This window comes from Humulus lupulus, chromosome 8 (assembly GCF_963169125.1).
Source record: "Humulus lupulus chromosome 8, drHumLupu1.1, whole genome shotgun sequence".
Classification (NCBI taxonomy): domain Eukaryota; kingdom Viridiplantae; phylum Streptophyta; class Magnoliopsida; order Rosales; family Cannabaceae; genus Humulus; species Humulus lupulus.
This window is the reverse complement of record NC_084800.1, coordinates 94,683,255-94,690,012: the sequence shown is the minus strand read 5'-3', so window position 1 is coordinate 94,690,012 and position 6,758 is coordinate 94,683,255.

The following is a 6,758-nucleotide window of genomic DNA, read 5'->3' as shown; positions in this document are numbered from 1 at the left end:
ACTTAAGACTCCTTGAAAGTAGTAACTCTGTTTATTTATTTGTGTTAAAAGTAGTAACTTTTAGACTCCTTGAATACTTAAAGAATATTTGATGACAGTGTTGAATGTTTTAAACTAAATTGTGGATTGTTAATTCAATGTTGAATGTTCTTACTTTTTGTTATTTGAAAATCAAGTTCATTTGATGATGCTAGTATATATTAGAAAGTTAATTTTAATTATATAAAAAAAATTAAAATATAATAGAATAAATTAGTGTTATATAAATAAAAAATATAATGAGAATTTAAACATATTTAAATATAACAATAATACGAAAATTGAGTTATAATATATATTACAATAACACTTTTTATGCAAAGAATTATGTTATGCAAACTTCATTATATAACACAAATAATGTGTTATACTAAAGTGTAGTATAACACAAAAAATGTGTTATACTAAAGTGTAGTATAACACAAAAAAAGTGTTATAGTATCAACTATAAATAACATAATTCAACACTTATCTATATATTAAAATAACATAGAAATTGTGTTATCCTTGACAGTACAATAACACATCTGTATAACACTGATAAAGTGTTATGTAAAGTACCCTGACCTACGATAACATAGTCTATCTTAACACATCAGAAAGTGTTATCGTAGGTTTTGATAACACATTTTTGGTGTTATTAAAAGCATTTTTTACTTGTAGTGAACTCATTTCTGGCCAAAATGCCACTAAGGGTCACGACCCTCCCTAGCCATGCCGCAATCCGCCCCTCAAATAGAGGCGGCCTCCTTCAGCACCCCTCAAGAGCCGCGGCCCTCCCTGGCCATGCCGCCGCCCAACCTACAGTTCAGCCAATACTCTGGTTTTTCCTCCCTTACGATTTTCCTTGGAACCAACCTTTAAACCAAGCCAAAACACCACCCAAACATCCAATACAACTTCTAATTTATATCCCTTACCCTTTAATTCCCAGTAGCGCTCTAATCATTAAAATCACCCCGAGACTCATCCCGAGCCCCGAACTTAAACCTGTTATGACTAGACCGCTAATCAATATTCCAAGATCATCTCATGCTGAATAGCTCAAACAAACCCACATTATAATGTGGTCTCAACAATATTTCACCGACATGCATATAAATACAATTATGCCCTCAACGGGCCAAATTATCATCACACCCCTATAATTAAAATGTGGACCCACATGCATGCATTTAACATCATATTATAATATAATTCACATAAACATGCATATACTCATTTAATGGCATAATTAAACAAGTATGGCCCTCCCGGCCTACTATTCCCGCCATTATAACACATCGGAGAATTCAGGGCATTACAGTAAGGATGGGATGAAGGTGGATCTAGCGAAGATCAAGGCGGTTAGAGATTGGCCAAGGTTGAAGAACGCTTTAGAGATAAGAAGTTTGTATGGTCAGACAAGTGTGAAGATAGCTTCTAGAAGCTCAAGAAGAGTTTGATCACCGCTCCAATATTGAGCCTTCCTACAGATCGAGACAAGTTTGTAGTTTACTGTGATGCTTCGAGGCAGGCTCTGCGTTGTGTTCTTATGCAGATAGGGAATGTGATTTCTTATGCATCATGTCGATTGAAGGAATATGAGCAGAGGTACCCCACACATGACTTAGAACTTGCAGCGGTGGTTTTTGCACTGAAGGTGTGGCGGCACTACTTATATGGTGAGAAGTGTGAGATATGCACTGATCACAAGAGTCTAAAATACTTTTTCACCCAGAAGGATCTGAACATGAGGCAAAAACGTTGGTTAGAGCTGATGAAGATTATGATTGTGAGATGCTCTATCACCCTAGGAAAGCCAACGTGGTAGCAGATGCCATAAGCTTGAAGGGTCCGGAACAATTATATAGTGCTAGGCAGATATCGAGGAAGTTGGCTAATGACATGACTAGAGTAGGAATTGAGTTAATGGTGGGCCAGTTAGCCAAAATCACTTTATAGTCTACTCTTTTGGAGAAAATCAAGGAGAAGCAGTTAGATGACCCACAGTTGGGGCAGATTAGAAGAGACGTCCTAACTGGAATAGCTAAGGACTGTACGGTGTCAAGTATGGACTTATTGAGATACAAGGATCGGATTTGCGTTCTGATGGACACCGGGATTAGACGAGAGATTCTAGATGAATCTCATACTACCCCTTATTCTCTACATCCGGGCACCACGAAGATGTATCGGGATCTGAAAGCTTTATATTGGTGGCCTGGGATGAAGAGGGATGTGATTGAGTATATGGCAAGGTGCCTGACTTGTCAGCAGGTCAAGACTGAGCATCAGAGGTCAGCAGGGCTATTACAACCTCTAGAAATTCCAGAATGGAAGTGGTAAGACATCACGATGGATTTCGTGGTAGGATTGCCCATGACATTGGGCCAGCATGATTTTATTTGGGTCATCATGGATCGATATACGAAATCAGCTCATTTTCTACCAGTGAAGATGAATTATACAGTTGACCAGTATGTAGATCTTTATATGAGAGAGATAGTTCGCCTTCATGGGACTCTGAGGTCTATCGTGTCTGATAGAGACCCTACCTTTACTTCCAAGTTTTGGGGAAGTTTGCATAGGGTGATGGGTACATAGCTAAAGTTTAGTACAACTTATCATCCTCCGACCGATGGTTAGTCTGAGAGGACTATCTAGATATTAGAGGACATGCTGAGAGCATGTGTGTTGGACTTTGAAGGGTCTTGGAGTAAATATTTGCCTCTGATAGAATTTTCCTATAACAACAGCTACCAGTCTACCATTGGGGTAGCACCTTATGAGATGTTGTATGGTAGGAAGTGCGTATCACCCATTCACTGGGATGAGATGGGTGAAAGAAAATATTTGGGTCCTGATGTAGTTTAGAGGACCACTGAGGCTATCGAGAAGATTAGAGCTCAGATGCTCACATCTTAGAGTAGGCAGAAGAGCTATTCAAACCCGAGGCGGAGGAATGTAGAGTTCCAAGTGGGAGATTATGTCTTCCTTAGGGTTTCACCTCTGAGAGGGGTGAGGAGGTTCGGGAAGAAGGGCAAGCTGAGCCCTAGGTTTGTGGGACTGCGTTTGAGATCTTGGAGAAGATCAGGCAGGCAGCCTATAGGTTGGCCTTACCCCCTGCACTTTTTAGCGTGCATAATGTATTCCATATTTCCATGTTAAGAAAGTATGTGTCTGATGGAAGTCATGTACTGAGTTATGAGGATCTAGAACTGGAGGCAGACTTGTCCTATGAAGAGCAATCAGTTCAGATTTTAGACAGGAAGGACAAGGTCTTGAGGAACAAGACTATACATTTAGTTAAGGTATTATGGAGGAACATCAAGGTGAAGGAAGCGACCTGGGAGCTAGAGGCAGATATGCAGACTCAGTATCTTGAGCTATTCAGGTAAAATTTCGAGGACAAAATTTCTGTAAGGAGGGGATAGTTGTAACGTCCCAAAATTTCCTAATAAGGCTTAGGGCCTTGATTAGGGGGCCAGGATGGTAATATGTGGAGTTATATGTTTATTTGATATATTTGATTGTGATTATGTGAATTATGTGATACTATAAGTAGTGGTGCATGTGTATGAGTATTAAATATGCATGTGGGCCCATTTTTTATTAGAAAGGCAATCTTGATAATTTGGCCTGTTGCAGGTATAATTGTATATTTATGTGCATATATGTGATATATGTGTGGGACCACATTATTATGTGGGTTTATTTGAGTTACTTGGTGTGAGATGATCCTAGGGAGCAAGGTAGCAAGAGAGTCACGACGGGACCCAATACCTGACTCAAGGCGAGTCGAGGGGTATTTTGGGTATTTGGCATTTAATTGAGTTATCAGGTAAAGGAAATGAATAATTGAAGATATATTTGGAGTTAGGAAGTTTAGGAGGGAATACCGGGGAATTTGACCATTTTTCCCTCAGGGATGTTTTTGGTACCTCGAGCCTCGAGATTAGCTTAAGTGAAACTTAAGCCTTAGGAAACATAAAGAAACACTCAGAACCTCCCTGAACCGACTCTTTCTCTTTCCTTCACTCTCTTTCTCTCAAAAGCTTCTTATGCTAACCTTTGAAGAACTAAGGAGATTTTTGGCTAAAAACCAAAGAATTGAAGGCTTGGAATTGGGAATTGGATAGCTAGTGGTTAGAGGATCTTCATTCACAGCTAAGGTAACCATTTAAACTCTCTGTTATAGTTGAAATTATGTAGAATCCATGGATGTTTTGAGGTGTTCTTGAACCTTTTAGCTCAAGGATTGAAATTGGTGTTTTGATGAGTTTTAAGACTAGATTTTTGTTGGGCTTTGCTGCTGGAAAGATGTTAGAACTATTGTGGTAATTGAATTATGGTTTTGGGGTAAAGTTGGGATAGTTTGGAATGAATTTGGCTGTTGGAAAGTGTGAAAAATCTAGGTTCGCAGGGTCCGCGACTTTCTTCTTGAGGGTCCGCGACTCAGCTTGAACTCAGGGCCCTAGGAGGTCTCTGTCTAGGAGATGCACCGCGACCCTCAAGGGCAAGTCACGGACTGCGTCCCTTTGACAGAGAGGGAGGCTCTCGGATAGGAGGGGGCGCACCGCAACCCACAGGGTCAGGTTGCGGCCCGCTTATGCCTAAACCAGCAACATACTACTACGTTTGTCGACCCTATGGTTGATGAAACATTAAAGCGCCAGGTACGCTAGACTAGCTCTACGGCTAGTTACTTAGAGCTAAGGGAAAAGGCCCCATGTGACTCTATGGTCACATAGCTTGGGCATAGGGCCTCGAGATTGACTCTATGGTCAAATGTTCAGGGCAGCGGCCCCAAATTGGTCCAATGACCACTTGTTTGTAACTAAATGACTGTATGTGTAGGTTGATATTGCTGGTCATGCTAGATAAGTATGTGAGAATTTGTATTATTCTATTTACGCACATGTATAGTTTTCTTGTTGAGCCTTGGCTCATGGGTGCTTTGTGGTGCAGGTAAGGGGAAAGGAAAGCTTGACCAACCATGAGTTGGAGAGCTTCAGTGGCGACGTGTACATATGCAGCTGCTCGACCACCACGCCCGGGGATATCTCAGAGGAACTAGGGTAGTAGCCCTGTTTTTGCTGCTTAGGTCGGCGTAGTGTAAATTTTGATGTATATACACCTTTTTAAAAGTTTAGTTGTAATATTTTGGGATCTCATAATTGCATGAATCTTTTTAAATAAAAGTCAACGGTTCTTTTGACCAAATTTTTTAACCCTAACCCTTGACATTAACCATAGTTACACATTTTTAAACCAAATGACTTGGTTAGCAAGTCTGGCACAATTTTAAAGTACACAGTGTATCGGTTCTGGATTAGGAGGACGTTACAGTTTGTACTCACCGTTAAGTGCCCGTTAAGTATAAAAGTGACACATATGGATTTAGGGAGGGTTTTAGACTAAATTATTTAAATATTATAAAAATCATTTTAAAATTTAAAAAAATCTAAAAGATTATTAAAAACTAATTAATAAAACTAAAATTTACAAATTTGAAACAACCCAAATTAAAATTGAAACTCAAAATAATCTCAAAATCTATATTATTAATTAGTTTTTAGTAATCTTTTTAAATTTTTTAAAATTTAAAATGAATATTTAAATTATTTTTATAGTATTTATATGATTTAGGGATATTGGTGGCGATAATACCCAAATCGTTTCACAAGTTAAATTTTAATACCTAAATTTACAAGTATAAAAATGTGTCACATGAATAGTTAACGAGCAGTTAACGTTGAGTACTAATAGTTGCACCAAAATTATTGCTTTAGGTATTATTACTGCAAAAAAAAAAAAGAATTAGGCGTAAAGTGTAACTTTTGAAAAAAAATTTAGGTATTATTGTCGCCAATATCTCTATCATAATAACACACAAGGTAATTTTCAAATATTTAAAATAATAATATCACGAAATCCAACAAATAATTATTGTAGGTTTATTATAAATATGTCATGATAATATTGCAAATTAATCTAGATATAACATAATATATAAATTGAGAAAAATAAAATATATTTCAAAATTATAACATGTAAACATGTAGCATACTAAATAATATATTATATAAAATTTTAAAATAACTAAAATTTAAAGAAAAAACATACTCATTCTTGTACATTATATAATCTCAATTAATAAAAATGACTTTTAATTTAAAAATGATATTTTATTTAATTTATAATAATAAAATAATTTGATGGCATTGATAATTAAGGAAATAAATGATAAAATAACATATATAATTGATGGCTTCCACTACTAGTATTTATATATATATATATATGTATATGTTTTTATGTTGGAATTTGTACCCTTAAAGCGTATTTCTGTTTGAAACGATTACTGTTAATTAAATAAAATAATATTTTGTACTTGTATTTGTATTTAACTATACATGATATTTATCATGAAAATCCAATATTATTGATGTGGCCTTGAATTAGATATATGTATAATGATATATATACAAGAGAATTTAATTCAAGATATTAATATAAAAATTGTATGTAATCGCTAAATAAAGTAGGAGTTTTATTTAATAAAGATTATGAGTACGATATATCTTCTATTTAAGACATATCAGTATATCTAGACTATTAAGTATAGCGATACAAAGAGATAGATGTACCGTATACAATATAGATTGTATTGGACTGGGACACAATGAAAGAAAGAAGTTTTGATAATCTCCGTTAAAATATAGAAGTTCAACATT